A 22,959-nucleotide genomic window follows, 5' to 3' on the forward strand; every position below is an offset into this window, starting at 1 on the left:
GGCCGGTTCATTGGCTATATTTAAGAGGGAGTTAGATATGGCCCTTGTGGCTAAAAGGATCGGGGGTATGGAGAGAATGCAGGTACAGGGTTCTGAGTTGGATGATCAGCCATGATCATACTGAATGGCAGTGCAGACTCGAAGGGCCGAATGGCCTACTCCTGCACCTATTTTCTATGTCTATGTTTCTATCCACCGTCAACCCTTTAAATATCATTTGCCAGTCTGTCTTAGCTAATTCACGTCTCATATCTTCAAAGTTGCCCTTCTTTAAGTTCAGAACATTTGGTTCTCAATTAACTATGTCACTCTCCATCTTAATGAAGAATTCCACCATATTATGGTCACTCTTACACAAGGGGCCTCGCATGACAAGATTGCTAATTAACCCTTCCTCATTGCTCAATACCCAGTCTAGAATGGCCTGCTCTCTAGTTGGTTCCTCGACATGTTGGTTCAGAAAACCATCCTGCACACATTCTAAGAAATCCTCTTCCTCAGCACCCTTACCAATTTGGTTCACCCAATCTATATGTAGATTGAAATCACCCATTATAACTGCTGTTCCTTTTTTGCACGCATTTCTAATTTCCTGTTTAATGCCATCCCCAACTTCACTACTACTGTTAGGTGGCCTGTACACAAATCCCACCAGTGTTTTATGCCCCTTAGTGTTACGCAGCTCTACCCATATCGATTGCACATCCTCCAGGCTAATGTACTTCCTTTCTATTGCGTTAATCTCTTCTCTAACCAGCAACGCTATCCCACCTCCTTTTCTTTCCTGTCTATCCCTCCTGAATATTGAATATCCCTGGATGTTGAGCTCCCATCCTTGGTCACCCTGGAGCCATGTCTGTGTGATTCCAACTATATCATATTCATTAATAACTATCTGCACATTCAATTCATCCACCTTGTTATGAATGCTCCTTGCATTGACACACAAAGCCTTCAGGCTTGTTTTTACAACACACTTAGCCCTTATACAATTATGTTGAAAAGTGGCCCTTTTTGATTTTTGCCCTGGATTTGACTGCCTGCCAGTTTTACTTTTCACCTCACTACTTTTTGCTTCTACTCTCATTTTGCCCCCCTCTGTCTCTCTGCACTTGTTCCCATCCCCCTGCCACATTAGTTTAAATCCTCCTGAACAGCAGTAGCAAACGCTCCCCCTAGGACTAGCAGGAGGGACAGCCCTCAGTGATTCCTGTGTATGCACCCTGGAAGCCTCAAGAAATGATAATGATCATGAATCAGGCCCCAGATAGAAAGGAAAAACAGCACAGTTTGCTCAGTGTGTCCACAGTACTATACAAATGTTTAATGCGACTCCGCAAGATTTATTCGGTCTCTCCTGCATGATTCTCTCAGCTGATGAGGGGCGGAAATGGAAGGCAGAATTGAGATACGAAACCTATCAGGAGTTACAGGCGGGAAAACAAAATGAGAATGAACAGACAGACCAGATCATTCAAGCTTTGTAAAGGGCTCTCCAGCAACCTGTAAACATCACTAAAGTACCTGAATGCAAACCTAAGCCTGGGGAGTCGGGACCAGACTATTGAGAGCGATTTGTGGCCTGCTACGGCACCTTCACAGGAGACCAAGACTTTAATGATGGGAATCTGTCCCCCCAGTTCAATGCCCTACTGCTCCAATGCTTACCAACTAATTTAGCCAACATGATTAAAACAAATAATATGGATTGGCCTGACAATGACCGAAATCAAATGCGACGAGCTTTGACATATCATTAGGACCCAACTTTCGAATCTCGATCAACCCCGAAGGGAACTAATATTAAAGGTGAATATGCTCAGCGGGAAGAAGGACGCGAGCGGGCTATATCTGAGGAACAGAAATGGGAGCAAAAACCTACCAAGGGACAGGTGGGGGACAACTACCCGTTTAGAAATTGACAAGAAGATGATTCCAACCATGAGTGCCAACCCTCAGGAAGAGCCCAATGTAATATTGCAAGTTGCTGGAAATCCAGTTCCGTTTATGATTGATATGAGGGCAACCACGACCACTCTCGATCAGGAAATAGTATCGGAAAAGGGATTCCAGCTATCAGACGTTATAATCACTCTGTCAGGGTTTGAAGGCATGGAACGTACGTATTCACATACCCAGCCACTGCAGGTGGATTTCCAGGGGAGCCAGTGTGAGGTTTCATTTACAGTCACCACCAGACAGGGGGTGTAATCTAGCATGGAGAGACTTGCTCTGTCTGTTGGAAATCGAGATTCTTTGCACAGACAATGCTGTCACCCTTGACAGGTGACCAACCGACAGCTTCCCCAGTTTCCGACCCCCAAGTGGAGGGCACTTAATTTGGACTCCACTCCTTCTGCCAGCAGCCGACCCTCAAGTGACTCTGTGCTTTGACCCTACAGGGTGCGCCACAGAGGAAAGCCAATATTATGCACCCCTCGACGGACAGAAGTTCCCAGTCACGGTGATTAGACAGGTTAAAGGATGAGACGGTATTGCATTACTGGCCGAATTTCCAGATTTCCTTTGGCGACAGACAGAACTGGTAGTTCCTCATACCACCATTAGGGTTTGCACTGGGTTCAAGCCAAAGAGCCCAGGGTTCCTGGCATACACCCTAATGAAACAAGTCTCCAGCACCGAGGGAGACTGGCAAGACTTGGCCGTGGGTCTAGTCCAATACGGGAGGGAGTCTGAGGTGAAGACGAGATATCTGGTAAGACAACCTTTTAATATTGACCGATCCTAAGACGCTGTACCCCATCTCTGTGCAATTTCAGGCCAAGAAGTCTGTCGCACCAACTGCCCCCTGTCTGGATCACCACAAAAGAAGGTCAGACTCTCCCATCCATTTAGCAATATCCCCTCAATCCCGAGGCAACGTTTTCTGAGGATGGAAGCTCTTTTGTGGGTCCAGCAGGAAAACGATGCGATAGTGACGGACAGTGAAGTAATTGAGCAGGCCTCTTTTGAAGCAGCTGTCTCCGCCCAGAAGGCTGAGCTGTTTGTTCTGACTCATGCCTGTATCCTAGCAACAGACTAAAGTGGGAACATTTACACAGACTCCCGTTATGCATTTGGAATTGTACATGACTATGGGGCTCTCTGGGAACATGGGGATTCCTGACTTCCTCTGGCCACCCCATTAGTAATGCCACCTTTGTAAACAACTTACTCACCACTCTACAGCTACCTCGAGTTTTGTTCTTCTCAGCGGGACACCTCTGAGGAGGAGTGAAAACTGTGGTCCCAGATGGGGTGCCAAAGACCCTGACCTAGCTTTTTGGATCACCCCAGTGGGACAGATTTGTGTTCCTACAGAGTTTTTACCAATATTGGTCGATTAGACACATAATTGTACACACCTGGGAAAGGAGGGAATGGTTGGTAACCTGTACCCTGCACATCGGGTATGACTCCCTTTCCAGGTGGACATTTTTTTGTCTACAAGTTGATTTTATTGAATTGCCTAGAGTACATTGCTATAGATACTGCTTAGATATTATAGATGTGTTTAGTAGATGGGTTGAAGCTGTTCCAACTACCAATAATACTGTTATGACTGTTGTGAAGGTATTTTTACGGGAAATAATTCCCAGGTATGGCCTGGCAGAGATGCTGAGCTCTGACAATGACCCACACTTCGTGATGAAAGTAAACAAAGGCGTACGTAATGAACTAGCTATCAAGCAACAATTCCACTGTGTACACCACCCACGGGCCGCTGGCACAGTGGAGAGAGCAAATGGCACTCTGAAGAGTAAACTGGCCAAACTAACAGTGGAGACTGGACTCACTTGGTTGAAGGTCCTACCGTTACTCAGTTCCACATGAGGGTTACCCCACAGGGGAAAGCAGGGTTGTGACCAGCTGAAATCATTTATGGATGGTCCATGAAGACACCCTGGAGACTAAGACCTTGTGTACCATTGCTCCCAGAAAGTCTACCAGCAAAATTGGATATTCATACCCGAGGGGAAGACATGGGGAAATATATATGCCAACTAACCAAAATTTTCCAAGTATACATTCACAGGTATGACAGGCTTACAAGGAAGAGAACTATTCCGCAGAGAGGAGTGACTATCCCACCATGGAACGTGGGATTTTTTTTCCTGATGAAGAACTGGGATTGAGGGAATCTTGGACCTCGGAGGAGAGGACCATATCAGGTGTTACCGACCGCTCCCACGGCTGTGAAACTGAAGGGGCAATCTCGGTGGATACATCATTAGGTGCCAAACATGTTACTGAAGGAACTGAGTAGAAGGTCTCTCTCGGACTAATGGAAAATGTATTGGTTGTTAGTGGTGTTCTTGTTTATGTCTTTGCGAGGGCTCACCCCAGCATCCGGGGGCCCCCATGTTAACACATTTCCGTCTTTCTGTCATACCTATACCAAACAGGTAGAACTAGGGGCCTGCTGGGTTTGTGCTGAAATTCCACAGCATGGTAAAACTATGGTTCCAATGTCAGTAATCCTGCTCAACCAGAGTGAGGAACTCTCAGCCTGGGCTTTCTCAAATAACATCCGGGGAAGTGAGATGAGGACCTGTGGTCTAGTCAGAGATGACTGTGGCTGTCAGTGTTTTGAGAGATAGTGTCTCAGGCCCCCATCAAACGGAACTTCCAATACTGGGAAACATGCATCCTGGCCATACTTGCAGGTGCCCAGCAGCCGAGAGGAACAACTGAGACTGATTGATTTTGGATGATTACTTTTCTCTCCTATGGAGTAGCCAGGAATTTACGAGAGATAATCAATTTGGATACAGCACTTGAGGAGCTGGCCACAATACTGCAGGGGCCCTGACAGAAACACATGCCCAAGTAACAGAAATATCCACTGAAATGATTGCAATCTGGCAAACAGTCAAACAGAATCGTACAGCTTTAGAGTTTATCCCAGCTGAGAAAGAGGGAATCTGTGCTGTTATTGACACAGAATGCTGCACGTATATCCCTGATGAACCTACTAACATTACACCCCTCTCCGAGCACACTGCAAAGGAGATTGACAGCATCAAGAAAGTAGGGCATGATTTACACGGGTTCACCGAAGGGTCGAAATGGTGATCTTTGAAGGCCTGTTTGGTAATATGTGGGGCATGATACTGCATTATGTCCTGATAGTTGTACATATCTTTGTTACAATTACTGTTGTGCCCTGTCTTTACCCACTGATAAGTCAATGCTGTCATCAGTTGCTATCTCTGTAAGAAGTTACTGTGTTGTTGATAATGTAATGATCAAAAGGAGGGAAGGATAAAGTCTGTAAAATGGTTAACACTTCGTTAAACAATAGCAGCCTGTTTTTCTGAAAGAAACTTCTGATGATCAACCAATGTGCTGAGCCTTGTGGGTAGCTAGCTAGAGTTTCAAGATGCTTATCTCCTTGCGCATTCACATGTAGAGATAGGACAGCTTCAGTCTGTTCTGTGTGTATAAACCATTATGACTATTTTGTAGTTTGTCTTTAGGGGCTCCAGCTTCTCATGTAGTAAATAGCCTGTCTTGTGTGGGGGTATCTGGACGGATATATCTGTGGTGCAAGGGGAATTGTTAGTCAGTTAGTGGATTGGGTGGGAACAGTCACAGACTGTTCCTGTTTGAGCGACTAACTAAGTAAGCCCCGGGTGCTTGGAATAAAGAGTTTGTACTGTACGGTCTCTGAGTGACTTTATCCGGATTCGACTTCCACAGAATAGAACTGGTTTTAAAGGGCTGGGCTGCTGGAAGCTCATTCCCAGACCTGGAGTGATTGCAACTGGGTCTGACAGAGGCATAACTGGTTGTTCTGGTCACATTCAGTCTCACTCCAACTATATCCCACCTTCCCTTATACAGGTATGTAATGTCTAAAGGATCAGTGTTTGAGTAAATGAGACTCACCAAACTTTCTCCTGACTGAATCAATGGAATCTCCGAGTCTCTTGAGGCAGAGCTGTTCTCTCCAGTTAATGCTCTCAGTCCTCAGGCTGGTTCACTTGTTGCTGTTCCCTCGTCTTCAGCCGTGGTTTGCTTCTAGTTGGGGTTTTTCTTCCAATAAACCTCTCACCGCAGGTCTAATTTTAACTAGAGAGACAATGAAACACAATAACAATAAAAAGGAGAACCAAACATTTCTGGTTAATGTTACTAAGAACAAAACATTGAAGGCTGATATAATGATCTCAGTAAACATTTTGTTATTGTCACTCACACATCACAAAACAATATGGGATAAGGAGGAGCCATCATTCAGTCAGGAACAGAATTAGGTGATTCTATCCATCTGGTCTGCCCCATCATTTAACCATGGCTGATTTTCATTCCAACACCATATTCCTGCATTCCTCCTGTAACCCTGAGCTACTCAGCAATCATGAATATGTTGATCTCTGTCATAAATATACCCAAATGGCAGCTTCAACCAACCTCTGTGGCAACAAATTCCACAGATCAGACATCTTCTGGCCAAATTTTTTTCTTCACTCAGTTTTAAAGGGAAGCTTCTTTATTCCAAGACTGTGCTGTCAGATCACAGTCTAATGGAAACATCCTCTCCATGTCCACTGTATCCAGGCTTTTCAGCATTTGGTCGGTTTATTTAACCAAACATCCCCCACCGTCCCTCTGAACTCCATTGAGCACAAGTCCTCATACATAACGCTGAACATTTCTGAGATTATTCTTGTAAACCTTGTTCACAACAACTGTACTGAACACATTTCTAGGAATAACAAACTAATTGGCACCAGGGTAATTTGCAGGGAAAAGTTGTGGTTACTTTATTGTTCAACTATCACAGAGTGAGCCATTTCCACTTCCACATTAAAACCGGTACATTTCAGGAAACATAAACCAATCCAGAGTGAATGTAATAAAAAGAAATTGTAATTACCAAACTGCTCAGCATGTAAGGAACAGCTGTGGGGAGAGGAACAATCTTTACAATTCAGCTTAATAACATTTTGTCAGGATGACTTCAAACATTTTCAGTTTTTAGTGCAGATCTCTAGCAACTTGAGATTCTGCCCGATTTCCACTTTATCCAGATTTGACTTCCACAAAATGCGAGTGATTTTAAAGGGCTGGGCTGCTGGAAACACATTACCAGACCTGGTGTGATTGCAACTGTGTCTGACAGAGGCATAAATGGTTCTTCTGGGCACATTCAGTCTCACCAACTATTTCCCACCTTCTATTCTACAGGTATGTAATGTATAAAGGACCAGTGTTTGAGTAAACGAGACTCACCAAACTTCCTCCTCACTGACTCACTGGGAACTCCAAGTCAGCTGATTCAGAGTTGTTCTCTCCAGTTGATGCGCTCAGTCCTCGGTCCTCGGGACAGTTCACTTGTTGCTATTCCCACATCTTTAGCCATGGTTTGCTTCCACTTGGGGTTTTTTTTTCCAATAAACCTCTCACCGCAGGTCTAACATTAACCAGAGAGATAATGAAGCACATTAACAATGAAAAGGAGAACCAAACATTTCTGCTTAATGTTACTAAGAACAAAACTCACTGAAATTTAAACGCTGAAGCCAAATATAATAATCTCAGTGAACAATCTTTTATTGTCCCTCACACATCACAAAACAATATAGGATAAGAAGGAGCCATCATTCTGTCATGGTAATACATAAGACACAGGAACAGGATTAGGTGATTTGATCCATCTATAAACGTGCAGGAGCAATGTGTGGTTAAGTGCCATGCTCAAGGATACAACGCACTGCCTGGCCTGAGGCTCAAACTCATGACCTTCAGATTGCTTAACCACTTGGCCACATGCACATCACAGAAACCACTCTCCCCCCTAGACTTCCCAGTCCGTCAGTAAAGCAGGCAGTGAAATCAAAGATCCCCACAACCTGGGACGTTCTCCTTCCACACGCACCCCAGTCCAGGAGAAGACACAACAGCCAGAAAGCTCAAGGACAAATGTGAGCAGCCTGAGGAAATGAGGTGAGTTGGGGGAAGTTAACGGGACTCAGTGACTAACGTCAGATTCCCCAACACAACATAGAGGAAGCATCCTGACCCAGCCAGGGACTCTGAGCACACACCACGTCATCTTGCATCACAAAGTGAAGGGCGGGGCAGATCTGCAGTAAACAGCCTCACGTGACCTGTTGGTGGGTCTCCCATTTCAACGCTGCAGAAATAGACAGCCTGGGCTCCAGGTTTGGATCGTTCAATGCAGATTAAGTGAAGTCTACACATTTTTGACCAGCCCAGATAATCGGAAAATAAATGAGTAATTGGTCCTCAGTTCGGGGCTCACGGCCAACATCAGATCTCCCCGCTTGGGATCGGTCTCAATACTCACCGATGGGAACGCAATATCTTCGGCCCACAGACAGTGATCCCGACCCCTGGCTCCCCCACCCAGGAGGTGAGGACCCTTCCCTCGATCCCACAGATGATGCACTTCAGCACTGAGCGGAAAAGAAAACACCGCCCGGCCGGAGACAGTGAACATGCGCGAAGTGAGTGTCACATCATCCGGAGGGCAGGGCCTTGGAAACAGATGCACAGGTGCTGCCCATCTGCTGTTAAATGGGAGGGGCAAACGGGATCACGTGACCAGTCGGGTCTCCCACCCCAGGCAGAGTTTTCCAGCTACCCACCATTCTGTGTAAAGAAACAAACTTGCTGCTTACATCTCCTCTCACCATAAATATATTAGACATTTCAACCCCCAGGAAAAATAGATTGCCTGTCCACTCAGAATCAGAATCAGATTTATTATCACCGGTGTGTGTCATGAAATTTGAAAACCGTGCAGCAGCAGTTCAATGCAATACATATTATAGAAAGGAAAAAAAACAAAATAAAATAATAAAAAGAAACAACTAAATCATTTACAGTATATCTGGGACCCTTACTCTTTGTGATTTTGATAAATGACCTGGATGAAGAAGTGGAGGGATGGGTTAGCAAGTTTGCTGATGACACAAAGGTTGGGGGAGTTGTGGATAGTGTGGAGGGCTGTCAGAGGTTTCAGTGGGACATTGATAGGATGCAAAAATGGGCTGAAAAGTGGCAGATGGAGTTCAACCAGGATAAGTGTGAAGTGGTTCATTTTGTTAGGTCAAACATGATGGTAGAATATAACATTAATGGTAAGACTCTTGGCAGTGTGAAGGATCAGAGGGATCTTGGGGTCCTAGTCCATAGGACACTCAAAGCTGCTACACAGGTTGACTCTGTGGTTAAGAAGGCAAATGATGCATTGACCTCAGTATGTGCGGTTGGGAGACTGTAGGTCTGACACGGTTGTCAGCAGCACAGGAGCGCCACAGGGACCGTGCTCTCTCCGGTCCTGTTCACCCTGTACACATCAGACTTCCAATATAACTCGGAGTCCTGCCATGTGCAGAAGTTCGCTGATGACACAGCCATAGTAGGGTGTGTCAGGAATGGACAGGAGGAAGAGTATAGGAAACTGATACAAGACTTTGTGATATGGTGCAACTCAAACTACCTGCGTCTCAATATCATCAAGACCAAGGAGATGGTGGTGGACTTCAGGAGATCTAGGCCTCATATGGAGCCAGTGATCATTAATGGGGAATGTGTGGAGCAGGTTAAGACCTACAAGTATCTGGGAGTGCAGTTAGACGAGAAGCTAGACTGGACTGCCAACACAGATGCCTTGTGCAGGAAGGCACAGAGTCGACTGTACTTCCTTAGAAGGTTGGCGTCATTCAATGTTTGTAGTGAGATGCTGAAGATGTTCTATAGGTCAGTTGTGGAGAGCGCCCTCTTCTTTGTGGTGGCTTGTTGGGGAGGCAGCATTAAGAAGAGGGACGCCTCACGTCTTAATAAGTTGGTAAGGAAGGCGGGCTCTGTCGTGGGCACAGAACTGGAGAGTATAACATCGGTAGCAGAGCGAAGGGCGCTGAGTAGGCTACGGTCAATCATGGAAAACCCTGAACATCCTCTGCATAGCAACATCCAGAGACAGAGAAGCAGTTTCAGCGACAGGTTGCTATCGATGCAATGCTCCTCAGACAGGATGAAGAGATCAATACTCCCCAATGCCATTCGGCTTTACAATTCAACCGCCAGGAGTAAGATATGTTAAAGTGCCGGGGTTAGGACTGAGCTTAAGTTACCATTCAATGTATTTAAGTAAACTATTTAAGAACTTTTTAAAAGCTATTTATTAATGCTTTTTGTGAGGGTGATTTTAGATGCATATCATATTTTTACTGAGTTAAGTATTGTAAGTAATTAGTTTTGCTACAATAAGTGTATGGGACATTGGAAAAAATGTTGAATTTCCCCATGGGGATGAATAAAGTATCTATCTATCTATCAATCGTGGGATTGAATTTAGGAGCCGAGAGGTAATGTTGCAGCAATATCTGACATTTGTCACACCCCACTGTGCTCAATTCTGGTTGCCTCACTACACGAAGCATGTGGAAACCATAGAAATGGTGCAGAGGAGATTTACACAGATGTTGCCTGGATTGGGGAGCATGCCTTATTAGAAATGTTTGAGTGAACTCGGCCTTTTCTACTTGGAGCAATGGAGGATGAGAGGTGGCCTGACAGAGGTGTATAAGATGACGAGAGGCATTGATCATGTGGGCAGTCAGAGACTTTTTCCCAGGGCTGAAATGGTTATGACAAGACAGCAAAATAGGTACCTGGAGAAAAATAAAGAAATACTAGCATAGAAAAATAGAGGGCTATGGTAACCATAGTAATTCCTAAGGTAGGGACATGTTGGCACAACTTTGTGGGCCGAAGGTCTTGTATTGTGCTGTAGGTTTTCTATGTTTCTGTGAATAAATTAAAAATCGTGCAACAAACAGAAATACTATATATTTTAAATGTGAGGTAGTGTTCAAGGGTTCAATATCCATTTAGCAATCGGATGGCAGAGGGGAAGAAACTGTTCCTGAATCACGGAGTGTGAGCCTTCAGACTTCTGTACCTCCTTACCTGCTGGTAACATTGAGAAAACCACATGCCCTGGGTGATGGAGGCCCTTGCTAATGGACGCTGCCTTTCTGAGACATGGATTCTAATCCTCTGGTAGTCTTATAAACGTCCATCCAGTCTCACCCCAGCTGGCACGGCTCCGGAGAAAACGACACAATTTTGTCCAACCTCCCGTTAAAGCTCAGGCCCTCTAATCCAGGCAATATCCTGGTAAACCTTTTCTGCACCCACTCCAAAGCCCCGACATCCTTCCGAGAATGGGAGCGACCAGAACTGAATGAAACACTCCAGATGTGGGCTAACTAGTTTTATAAAGCTGCAGCACAACTTCCCGACTTTTGAACTCAATGCTTCAACTAATAAAGACAACCATGCCATTTGCCTTCTTAACCACCCGATCAATCTGTGCAGTCTCTTTCAGGGAGCGATGAACTTGGAGTCAAAGATCCCTCTGATCATCAACACTGTTCAGGGTTTTGCATTTAACAGTGTATTGTCTCATACATTCGACCTACCGAGCTGCCAAGATGATCATCACTAATCAAATCTCACTGAGATTTCTCAGGTCCTGTTGAATATATTGCCAAGTGTACAAGTACGGGAAGGTACAGGTACAGAGAAACACTGACTTGTAGCAGCATCACAGGCAAGTACATTCAGATAACACACGGAACACAAATTATACATTTCTCTGTCAGTAACAATCCAGAAACATGTTTTACTTCCTCCGGCTAATAGGCCAGAACAACAGGGGCTGAGCGGCGGCTCATCTCAGACGGTTCGGTGTGAAGGTCTCACAACCCGGACCGACCCCGGCAGATTCTGTGAAGGAAGCGAGGCGAGGCCGCCAGTTCAGGAAAGTTCATCCCCTCCCCCTTCAGGTTTCACCGATCTCCTTGTGTTTCTCTCTCCCTTCCCCACCCCCACCTTTTATTCTCCAGTCCTGCCGAAGGGTTTCGGCCGGTAATGTCGACTGTGTTCTTCCCCGAGATGCTGCCCGGACTGCTGAGTTCCTCCAGCATTTTGTGCGCGTTGCTCGCATTTCCAGCATCTGCAGATTTTCTCTTGTTTGAGTTCGGGAAAGTTAACTCACCACTCAACGTCAGAACTCCCCGCTCGGGACCGGCTTCAATACTCACCGAAGGGAAATTGTTGGTGTTGCCCCGCAGAGAATAATCCGTCTCCGGCTCCCCGTCCAAGGGGGCGAGAACCCCCTCCCGATCCCGAACCCGAACCCAGACCCGCCGCTGACCCACTTCCACAAAGAACGAAAAAACATCACTGCACGGCTCGGGCCTGTGAGCATGCGCAATGTGCTTCTTTTTTTGCGTCACAGGCGGTGGGCGGGGCCACGGAAACAAATCCGCAAATGCTGCCGATCTGCGTTAAAACATGATCACGTTTCGCTGGAGGGTCTCCCATGTGACCGTTGACTGTTCCTCGCCCTTCACATACTGCCCTACCCACCGCCGCATTTCCCACATTATTTCATTATTTCCCTATATCATTTCCATACGTATTTAGATTTTCCCTCCATGTCTTCCCCGATCACTTTCCCTCCAGCCCCAGGTGACAGAGTTCTCAGAGTTATAGTTTTGATTCACTTCCTATCCCGACACACAATTCAGACCCACACAGAAAATGAGCTGGTTTCTTTTAAATTAGTCAACACACACAAAATGCTGGTGGAACGCAGCAGGTCAGGCAGCATCTGTAGGGAGAAGCACTGTCGACGCTTCGGGCCGAGACCCTTCGTCAGTCCTGAAACGTTCCGAAACGTGGCTAACCTGCTGCTTTCCACCAGCATTTTGTGTGTGTTGCGTAAATTTCCAGCATCTGCAGATTTCCTGGTGTTTGTCATTTAAATCAGTCTATGTTTATAAACACTCATTTCTATTCACATTCCTCTAGCCTCACTGGACAGGAACACTGAAGCATTAAATGAGAAACAACAGGAGGAGGTCATTCGGCCCCTTTAACCATCAGCAAGATGGAGGCTACTCTCCCATCTCAGCCACATGCTTCTACCGATCCTCATTTTCTCGATCCGTTGGGTCTCCACAAATCTGCCAGCCTCTGTTTTATGTGAGGACGATCACCAAGTCTTCAACACCCTCTGTGGTGTGGATTTACAGACATTCACCACCCTCGGCGTGGAGACATTTCCTCTCATCTCAGTCCCGACATTTTCTCTGCCATCATATTTGACCTACTAAAATGAACCACTTCACACTTGCCTGGGCTGAACTCCATCTGCCACTTCTCAGCCCTGTTCTGCATCCTATCAATGTCCCGCAGTAAACTCTGACAGCCATCTACACTATCCACAAAACATCCAACCTTTGTGTCATCAGCAAACTTACCAACCCATCCCTCCACTTCCTCATCCAGGTCATTTATAAAAAACACAAAGAGTAAGGGTCCCAGAACAGATCCCTGAGGCACTCCACTGGTCACCGGCCTCCATGCAGAATATGACCCATCTACAACCACTCTTTGCCTTCAGTGGGCAAGCCAGTTCTGGATCCACAAAGCAATGTTCCCTTGGATCCCATGCCTCCTTACTTTCTCAATAAGCCTTACATGGGTTACCTTATCAAATGCCTTGCTGAAATCCATATACACTACATCTACTGCTCTTCCTTCATCAGTGTGTTTAGTCACATCATCAAAAAAATTCAATCGGGCTCGTAAGGCACGACCTGTCCTTCACAAAGTCATGCTGACTATTACTAATCACATTATACCTCTCCAAATGTTCATATCCATAGCGACTTATCCAACTTGATGCTTTCCAAAAGCTGCAGCACATCCTCTTTCTCAATATCTACATGCTCAAGCTTTTCAGTCTGCTGCAAGTTATCAGTACAACCACTAAGATCCTTTTCCATAGTGAATACTGAAGTAAAGTATTCATTAAGTCCCTCTGCTATTTCCTCCGGTTCAATACACACTTTCCCCCTGTCACACTTGATATTTCAGGGTGAAAGGTGAATTATTTTTGGGGAATCTGAAGGGGAATTCTTCACTCAGAGGTTGGTGAGAGTGTGGAATGAGCTGCCAGTGGAAGTGGTGGATGTGGGTTCGAGTTAGACACTAAAGAGAAATTTGGGTAAGGACATGGATGGGAAGAGTGTGCAGGTTGTTGGCAGTAAAAACAAAAACGGGTCCGCATTGACTAGAAGGGCCGAAAAGCCTGTTCCAGTGCTGCTGGGCTCTGTGACTCTAATAATATTCTGATTTGTAATGGTGACACAGTTCTGGTCACCGAATTATAGGAAAGATATCAATGAATTAGAGAGAGTGCAGAGACGATTTACTAGGATGTTACCTGGCTTTCAGCACTTAAGTTACAGAGAAAGGTTGAACAAGTTAGGTCTCTATTCATTGGAGCGTAGAAGGTTGAGGGGGGATTTGATCGAGGTATTTAAAATTTTGAGAGGGATAGATAGAGTTGATGTGAATAGGCTGTTTCCATTGAGTGTAGGGGAGATTCAAACGAGAGGACATGATTTGAGAGTTAGGGGGCAAAAGTTTAAGGGAAACACGAGGGGGTATTTCTTTACTCAGAGAGTGATAGCTGTGTGGAATGAGCTTCCTGTAGAAGTAGTAGAGGCCAGTTCAGTTGTGTCACTTAAGGTAAAATTGGATAGGTATATGGACAGGAAAGGAGTGGAGGGTTATGGGCTGAGTGCGGGTAGGTGGGACTAGGCGAGATTAAGAGTTCGGCACGGACTAGGAGGGCCGGAATGGCCTGTTTCCGTGCTGTGATTGTTATATGGTTTATATGGTAATTTCCACAGTCATGTGCTTTGCTACTAATTACCGAACCCGGTAGTTTACAGAATGGGTGGCGAGGATGCCCAGTTACTGTTCCTGTGATCAAAGTCACTGAGACGTTTCATCACTGAGCAGATAATGTCTTCTCCATTCTCTTTCACTCAGTCCAGCACTCAACACCTTCCATGTTTACAGGAAAGCACAGAACTCACAGAGAAGGAAACCGCGACAGAGGATTCCCCGCTTTTCCTCAGACCTGGTGATGGGGAAAGGCTCCCAGTCCCAGAGAGTGATGTGGGAATCCTGTGTGGAAATCAGGAATGGGTTGGCAAAGTTGGACAAAATGCTGCAATAATTTCTGCAGCTCGGTGTGGTAAAACAACGCGCCGAACTGAAAATAACATTGAAATCTTGCTGACGTAACAAAGAACGTCAACAAAGTTCGGCCCATATTGTTGAGCTCAACCAAATAAATTAGCAACCAAATGGCAACTAAACTGATTCCTTGTGTCTGCACAATGTCCATCTCCCTCCATTTTCTTCATATTTATGTGCCTGTCTCAGTGTCTCTTAAAAGTCTCTAATATATCTGCCTCTGCCATCACCCCAGGCATTCCAGACACCCACCAATCTCTGTGTGAATGAACTTGTCTCTCACATCTCCTTTGAATTTACCCCCTCTCAGATTAACTGATAAAAACAATCACAATAAACATGCGATTGTACTGGAGTGAGTGTCATGATCCGGTCCGTGAAATCCGCATTCCGGTTCACGGTCCGGTTCATCGATCCTCATTCCGGGATTTCCTGTTTTCCCTGGGTCCAGTGGCTGCCTTAATTGAGGCACCTGATCCTCGTTTTGGGCTGGCTACATAAACAGCTTCGGGATTCATCTTCAGTCTGCTGGACTGTTCTCTCCTTTTCCTGACCCCGCATTTCTGAATCCCAGGCAGTTCCTTCGGCAGCTTATCTCAACAGTTATTTTGGCACTAACCTTCGTCAGTTTCCTTCGCCTGCGACCTTGCCTGTATCGCCGTCAAGTTCAACCGCCGGAGTGAGACTGGAGCCTCGCCATGCCAAGATATGGAGGTATCTATTACTGAGTTTGGATCTGTCTCTTTGTGTCCCTGTGTTTAGTGTCCGTGAAGGAAAGAGTCCCGGCCTTAGGAGGGTCCTGACTCTGTATAGATCCCCGGCCCTAAGTCCTGTTCCCAAGGAGGTGTCCCGACTCTGTGACCCTGTATTCCAACACCAAGGCTCTGTGTCCCAAGATCAAGGCAGGGCGCCGTGTTCCAGCCCCGTCCAAGTCCGAGCTTCGTGTCCTCATCCAGTTCTGGTGCCTCACTGAGCCCAGGAGTAGCTCGCCCAGCCTGGTGCTGGAGATTCCTCGTCCAGCCCTAGCCACATCCAAGATCCTGGTCTAGTCCAAGCCACGTCCCTGTGATCCCAGTGTTATCTTGTGTCTAGTCTGTTCCTAGTCCCTAGTCCTCGACTGGATCCGGGTTCCGAGCCCGAGTCAAGACCCATGTTCCGGGTCACTGTCCAGTCTCTGTCTCGGAGTCCTAGTCCAGACATCTAGTTCCAAGTTCCTCATCCAGGTCCCGCTTTCACAGTCTGAGTCCTAGACCCGGCTCGGTGTGCTTGTCTCGTCCAGGGCCTGTATCCATGTCCAGCGTCCTTTCCTCCTGACTTCCCTTGCATTCTGGATAATCTTAGCCCTGCTCCCAGTACTTCAGTGTCTGTGTCTTGCATTTGGATCCGCTACCAGCACCCCCCCTCCCCCCGCTGGCAACATACATAAACCAGCCCTAACTGTTCCTAACTGTGATTTCCTCAATATAACGGACATTACCGGTAATCTGGAATCTGCAGCGTTCGCGGTTACAGAGCTACTGACTTGTTAAGTCATCTTTATGTGAGGGTGGAGGTAGAGGTAGAACGCTACCTCCCTCCATTGCTGAGGAATGGGAGGAGAGTGAGGTGTTGAGAAAGTTGTGTGTGGAAAGTGGAGAGCGGGTAGCTGCAGATGAAAGTGAGTGTGTGGAGAGATGGTGGGGAAAAGAGAGGAGGAGAAAGAGAGACCATAAGACATGGAAGTAGAATGAGGCCATCTGGCCTATCGAGTCTGCTCCGCCATTTAATCATGACTAAACCTTTTCCCCTCCTCCTCAATCCCAGTTCCCGCTCTTCTCCCCGTAATGTTCATTGTCATGTCTAATCAAGAACTTGTCAATCTCTGCCTTAAACATACCCAATGATCTGGCCAGCACCGCTGCATGTGGCAACGAATTCCACACATTCAACATACTTTGGCTCGGGAAATTTTTCCGGATCTGTTTTGAAAGGGCGCCCCTCTATCCCGAGGCTGTGCTCTCTTGTCCTAGACTGTCCCACGATGGAAAACATCCTTTCCACACCTACTCTGTCCGGGCCTTTCAACATTTGAAAGGTTTCAATGAGATTCCCCCTCATCCTTCTGAATTCCAGCGATACAGACTCAGAGCCATGTAAAGCTCCTCGTGTGATAACCCTTTCATTCCTGGAATCACCCTTGTGAACCTCCTCTAGACCCTCTCCAATGGCAGCACATCTTTTCTAAGATGACGGGCTCGAAGCTGTTCAAAATACTCAAGGTGAGGCCTCACCAGTGCCTTATAAGGCCTCAGCATCTGATCCTTGCTCTTGTATGCTAGACCTCTTGAAATGAATGCTAACATGGCATTTGCCTTCCTCACCACCGAATGAGCCTGTAAGTTAACCTTCATGGTGTTCTGCACAAGGACTCCCATCTCCCATTGCATCTTAGATTCCTGGAATTTCTCACAGTTTAAAAAATAGTCCGCACATTTGTTTCTGCTACCAAATTGCATGACCCTGCATTTTCCCACATTGTACTTCATTTGCCACTTTCTTCCCCATTCTCCTAAACTAAATCATTCTTCATCCTTCCTGTTTCCTCAACACTATTGCCCCTTCACCAACCTTCGCATCATCTGAAAACTTGGCAGCAAAACAATCTATTCCATTATCTAACTCATTTATATAAAGCATAAAAAGAAGCGGTCCCGTCACTGACCCCTGTGGAACTAGTGACTGGCAAACAACCAGAAATGGGTCCTTTTTATTTTAACTCGCTGCCTCCTGCCAATCAGCCAATGCTCCAACCATTTTAGTGACTTTCCTGTAATACCATGGACTCTTCACTTGGTAAGCAGTTCATGTGTGTGCACCTGGTCAAAGACCTTCTGGAGTTCCAAATGTACAGCATCCAATTCATCACCTTTATCTAATCTACTTGTAATCTCCTTCGAGAATTCCGAAAGATTCGCCAGGCAGGATTTTCCCTGAAGGAAACCATGCTGACTTTGTATTATCTTGTCCTCTGTCACCAGATACTGCATCACCTCACTCTTAACAATTGATTCTAACATCTTCCCAACAACTGAGGTCAGGCTAACTGGTCTATAGTTGCCTTTCTGCTGCCTTCCTCCTTTCTTAAAGAGTGGAGTGGCATCTGCAATTTTCCAGTCCTCCGACACCATGCTGGAGTCTAATGAATTTTGAAAGGTAATTTCTAATGCCAGCAGAATCTCTAACGCTACCTCTTTCAGCACCCCAGGGTGCAGTTCTTCTGGTCACGGTGACTTGTGTACCTTTAGGTCTTTCAGTATTTTGAGCACCTTCTCTCTTGTAATAGTAACTGCACCCACTTCTCTTCCTTCACACACCACAACATCAGGCGTGTTGTTAGTGTCTTCCACAGTGAAGAATGATGCAAAATACTCAATTAGTTTCATCAGCCATCTCATTGTACCCGGTTATTATTTCTCCTGCCTCGTTTTCTAGCGGTCCTTGATCCACTCCAATTTCTCTTTTATTTTTTAATATACACTTGGGGAAAAACTTTTATATTCTACTTTGATATTATTTCTCAGCTTGCTTTCATATTTCATCTTTTCCCTTCTAATGATTTTAGTTGCTCGCACTCGTGTTGCGATCACATTTTCCAAAGGTTCTTCTACTTTAAGCTCCCTAATCGCCTCCCGTTCATTGTATAGCACCCAATCCAGTACAGCTGATTCCGTAGTAGGCTCAACGACAAACTGTTCTGAAAGGCTATCCCTCGGGCATTCAACAAACTCACTCCCTTGAGATCCATTACTAACTTGATTTTCCCAGTTGACCTTCATGTTAACATGTCCCATGACTGCCATAACATTGCCCTTTTGACTCGCCTTTTCTATTACCTGTTGTAACCTGTGGTCCACCTCCCAGCCACTGTTAGAGGCCTCTATATAACTGCCATCAGCGTCTTTTTACACTTGCTGTTTCTTAACTCAATCCACAAGGATTCAACATCTTCCAGTCCTATGTAACATCTCCCTGCCTTTACCAGTAGAGCCGCACTACCCACTCTGCCTGCCTTCCTATCCCTCTGATATAACATGTAACCTTGGGCATTCAGCTCCCAGCTGCAATCATCCTTCAGCCACGATTCAGTGATGGCCGCATCATCATACCTGGCAATGTATGATGTTGAGAGTGGACAGTCACGGGGGATATAGAGAGGGGGATTTAGAGATGGTTGGACCAAGGGGAGAGAGCTGGAGAGTGAGGAGAGCGAGGTAGAGAGAAAGGGATAGAGGGCTAAAAGAAAGGGAGTGGGAGGTTTTTTTTACGGAGACTGGGATGGAAAGGTGGAATTGGTGGGGGGGGGGGGGTAGGCGACGTGGTGGGCTACAGAAAGGGGTGAGGATGGATGGGTGTGCAGGATACCGAGGTGGTGGGGGTGAGCTATAGGGGTGGCGAGGAAGGTGAAGTGAGTGAAAATGGCGTCAAGAGAAAGGAGAAGGGGAGACGAGTTTGCAGCGTAAATGAGTGAATGAGTGCAGTGTGGAGGGTGTGGTAAACTGACCGGGTTCATAGAAAGGAGGGTTCAGTGTTTTGGGTGGCGAGGAGAGTGAAGCGATTTGGAAGGGAAGAGGGAGTCCACTGTGACGGGGAGCGGCAGTGAGGAGTCATGGATGAGTGAGAGGCGGTGCGTCTGGTCAGAATGATTAAACTAACCAGTTATTTATCCACAGTGGCGAATATGTCAGTCATGGTTGAGATTGTGGCCCTCGTCTCGGAATCCCACAGCGAAACTTTTACCGCACATGGCTCCGGTTCTGCAACCCGACGCTGGGGTGGAGTAGGGGGTGTTGTGGGGTGAGGCGGGGGTTGGGGGTATTGCGATTTCCACGCACTGCTCCCGATCACTGTGTCGAACTGTAAATCCGTCAGATCATGCCGTCCCATCCATGTACTTAACCAAGTTTCTGTATGTACACCAAGTGAGTGTATATTGGACAGCGAAGGAGGCTATCATATCTTGCAGAGGGATTTGGATCAGCTGGATAAATAGCAAATGGACCTTCGGTAGGAACCAGGAGGCTAGGGTTTACAGATTAAAAGTCGGACACTGATGAGTGTGTACAACAATGGGTTCGGGGAATACAAGGTCACAATACTTTGGAAATGGCGTCCTATGTGGATAGGGTCGTAAGGAAATGTTTTGACGCATTGGACTTCATGTACGGGGTGCAGGAGATGGGATGTTATGTTGAAGTTGGTGAGGCCTAATGTACAGTATTGTCTGCAGTTTTGGTCACTTAACTGCATGAAATATGTAAATAGGTTTGTAAGAATATATTGAAAATTTACAAGGATGATGCCGCGATTGGAGAACCTACGTTATAAGGAAAGATTGAATAGGTTAGGACTTTATTCCTTGGAATGTAGATTTCCAGGACATTTGATAGAGATTATACAAATTATGAGGCTTACAGGTAGGGTTAATGGAGCGGAGGGATGGGAAGAGAGGGATAGACCGGGGGAAAGGGGAATGAAGGACAAAGGATGTGCAGAGGAGAGTATAGTGGTGGTGAGGGGGGTGCTGACGGAGCGGTGCAGAGCTAGAGGCGAGAGTGTGGGCGGAGAGCGAGGGGGTTGAGAGAGTGCAGAGTGAGTGGAAAGACTGGTGGAGAGAGGGACAGAAATGTGAAGGGTAAGTGGAGATGGAGCACACAGGGGTGATGATGGTTTCACTCATCTTTCCTCCTCTTCTACACTTCGCTTTCCCCACTCTCTTCCCCAATCTCTTCCCATCCCCTCTCCCGCTTTCCATGTCCCCTGTAGAAGATGGTCTTGATTGACGCTAACCAACTCGCACCTTTAAACCTCGCCTCCAGTTGGCACAGAAATCCATTGAAGACACCTTCCCCGGTCTACAGCCTGAAGAGTTCAGTGCATTTCATCACGGGTGGCCATTTTCAATCCGCGGCTCACTCCTTCGCTGATTGTCAATCAGGTCGTCATACCCTCCCTTCGGGCATTTTAACACAGGTGAAAATTTTCAGTGAATGCATCTCTCCCTCCCAGACGACATTCTGACAACAATTTTTTACTGAAGTTCTTCCCTCACTCCCTCCATGGTTCCCATTTTGGATCAGCCCATCACTCTTTCCCGTGTTAAATCATTTGGCCCTTTGGAATAAGCGACATCCCAAGAGGACATCGAAAGCTTCTTTCGAAACGTACAGTCGAAAACAAAGTGCGAGACTGGATGTCGGACGCTGGTAAAAGATGCTGAAGAGATAGTAATGGGAAAGGAAATGGCAGACAAACTGATTGAGTATTTTGCATCAGTCTTCACTGTGACGACACGAGCAATATGGTGGAATTTCCGGGTGTCATGGTTCATGAAGTGTGTGAAGTTACCATCATTAGAGCGAAGGTTGTTGGGGAACTAAAAGGTCTGAAGGAAGATAAGTCACCTGGACCAGATGGTGTAGATCCCAGGATTCTGAAAGAGGTGTCTGAAGAGATTGTGGAAGCATTAGTAATGATCATTCAAGAAGCACTGGGTTCTGGAAAGTTTCCGGAACACTGGAATTTTGCCTGTGTCACACCACTCTTCCAGAAGGGAAAGAGTCAGAAGAAAGGAAATTGTAGGCCAGTTAGGCTGACCTCGGATTGGAAAGGTGTTGGAGTCTATTGTTAAGTAGCTCTGACGGTACTTGGAATCACATGATAAGATAAGCCGTCGTCAGCATGGTTTCCTCAAAGGACAATCTCGACTGATAAATCTGTTGGAATTATCTGAAGATATAACAAGCAGGAGAGGCAAAGGAGAATCGATCGAAACTGTGTACTCGGATTTTCAGAAGGCCTTTGACAAGATTCCATACATAGAACATAGAATAGTACAGCACATTACAGGCCCTTCGGCCCAGAATGTTGTGTCGACCCGGCCTCCCATATAACTCCCCACCTTAAATTCCTCCATATATCTGTCTAGTAGTCTCCTAAACTTCACTTGTGTATCTGCCTGCACCACTGACTCAGGCAGTGCATTCCACGCACCAACCACTCTGAGTAGAAAACCTTCCTCTAATATCTCCCTTGAACATGCCGCACCTTACCTTAAAGCCATGTCCTCTTGTATTAAGCAGTGGTGCACTGGGGTAGAGGCGCTGGCTGTCCACTCTATCTATTCCTCTTAATATCTTGTACACCTCTGGCATGTCTCCTCTCATCCTCCTTCTCTCCAAAGAGTAAAGCCCTGGCTCCCTTAATCTCTAATCATCATCCATACTCTCTAAACCGGGCAGCATCCTGGTAAACCTCCTCTGTACTCTTTCGAATGCTTCCATATCCTTCCTATAGTGAGGCTGCTTAACAAGTTACGAACTCGTGGTATTACAGGAAAGATTCTGGCATAGATAAATCAGTGGCTGATTGGCAGGCGGCAAAGAGCGGGAATAAATCGAGCCTGTTCTGGTTAGCTGGCAATGGCCAGTGGTGTTCTACAGGGACATGTGCTGGGACTGCTTCATTTTGCGTTGTACGCCAGAATTTGGATGATGTAACTGATTACCTTGTTGAAAATTTTCAGGTGAGGTGAAGAAGGGTGGCGGGACAGGTAGTTTTGAGGAAGTTGAGGAGGTACAGGGAGACAGCCAGATTAGGAGAATGGACAACGAAGTGGCTGTTGGAATACAGCATATATGTCAAACTCAAGGCCCGCGGGCCAAATCCGGCCCGCGGTGGAATTATCTTTGGCCCGCGAAATAATATCTAATTACTATTAAAGCTGGCCCCAGTAATCGAAGCGCCTATGGCGTATGATATGGCTAATGCTGAGTTTATTCAGGTACCAGGTTTTCAGGGTTTTTAGTGTTTATTCGGTTT

At 46.2% G+C, this 22,959-nt stretch overlaps 1 protein-coding gene across 3 annotated transcripts in view; it reads right to left on the reverse strand.

Annotated features, from left to right (window-relative positions):
- LOC140720619 (uncharacterized) overlaps positions 1-12,219 on the reverse strand; it is a 32,108-nt gene extending 19,889 nt beyond the window's left edge. For all 3 annotated transcript variants that reach the window (XR_012097226.1, XM_073035451.1, XM_073035450.1), the window contains exons 1-3: positions 12,087-12,219; positions 7,240-7,420; positions 5,893-6,075 (exon numbers count right to left, since the gene is read on the reverse strand). The gene's annotated coding sequence lies outside the window, so the exon portion shown is untranslated. The remainder of the gene's footprint in view (positions 1-5,892; positions 6,076-7,239; positions 7,421-12,086) is intronic.
- Between the last annotated feature and the right edge of the window lie 10,740 nt (positions 12,220-22,959).

The sequence above is a fragment of the Hemitrygon akajei genome, unplaced genomic scaffold, assembly GCF_048418815.1.
Source record: "Hemitrygon akajei unplaced genomic scaffold, sHemAka1.3 Scf000045, whole genome shotgun sequence".
In the NCBI taxonomy this organism is placed as follows: domain Eukaryota; kingdom Metazoa; phylum Chordata; class Chondrichthyes; order Myliobatiformes; family Dasyatidae; genus Hemitrygon; species Hemitrygon akajei.